The sequence below is a fragment of the Homarus americanus genome, unplaced genomic scaffold, assembly GCF_018991925.1.
Source record: "Homarus americanus isolate GMGI-L3 unplaced genomic scaffold, GMGI_Hamer_2.0 scaffold18782, whole genome shotgun sequence".
NCBI classification, from domain to species: Eukaryota; Metazoa; Arthropoda; class Malacostraca; order Decapoda; family Nephropidae; genus Homarus; species Homarus americanus.
Window position 1 is genome coordinate 91,484 of NW_024729983.1, and position 1,019 is coordinate 92,502.

Genomic DNA, 1,019 nt, shown 5'->3' on the forward strand with positions numbered 1-1,019 from the left:
AGAGAAGATAAACAGACAAAGGAAGGAAGTAATTGAGAGAGAGAGAGAGAGACAGAGAGTAACTACTTCATATTTATTTATCGCATCTCAGACAGACAGACAGACACAAACGACTCAAGTTGTATAGTCTCTTCCATCACAGAGGATAACAGATACACCTTCCTTCAGCTTTTCTAATAACCTAACCTAACCTAACCTAATCTTATCTTGTCAAGTTCTATTTTGAAGCTTTCGTGTTGCACCTGTATGGATATTAGTTCTTTCTAGGGGTAAAAATAGTTTGCCCAGACCCGGGATCGAACCGGGGACCTTTAGATCTTCAGTCTAACGCTCTCCCAACTGAGCTATCTAGGCTCCTCACAACTACAGTTCTAAATCGGCCCCAGAATAGGTACTTGGCATAATAGGCCCCAGTCTTAATAGGTACCAGATATTATAGGTAAATATCTGAAAGATGGTCCAGTCCTAATGGGCCCCAGTTACATGATGTCATAACCCAATTGGGGCCTGATTGAACTTGGGCCTATTTGACTCATCGATAATTAATTCAGGATATAGGCCTATTTTTCACTGTATCTAGGTTATAGGTTACACAATCACTATGTTCGTTACTGTACTGTAATTAGGTTCAGGGGATGTATCGACGTATTATTTATGTATGTTATTTTGACGTTATAGTTGCGTCTGACGTAATAGTTCATGTTTATACGTCAAGCTTCAGTCAAGTCGTAGGAAATTATTTGTTTATAATTTATTCATATAATTATCTTGTATTTCGTAATTGGGTCAAGTTGTGTTGTCCCAAGTATTGAGTTTGATCTCCTACTCCAAAGTTTGTATACCTTGGAGAAGTATCTGATCTCCTACTCCAAAGTTTGTATACCTTGGAGAAGTATCATTTCACCTCGTACTCCAAAGTTTCTAAAACCTCGGAAAGAAGTATCATGTGACCTACGACTCCAAAGTCTGTAAACCTTGGGCAAGACGCCGGCTCAAGGAGGTTGATTGAAAGTCTCTCT

At 39.2% G+C, this 1,019-nt stretch overlaps 1 non-coding gene across 1 annotated transcript; it reads right to left on the bottom strand.

Moving 5' to 3' along the window:
• Nucleotides 1-281: 281 nt before the first annotated feature.
• On the bottom strand, nucleotides 282-354 carry Trnaf-gaa. Its single transcript has one exon. It is a non-coding gene; the product is annotated as a tRNA-Phe (tRNA).
• Between the last annotated feature and the right edge of the window lie 665 nt (nucleotides 355-1,019).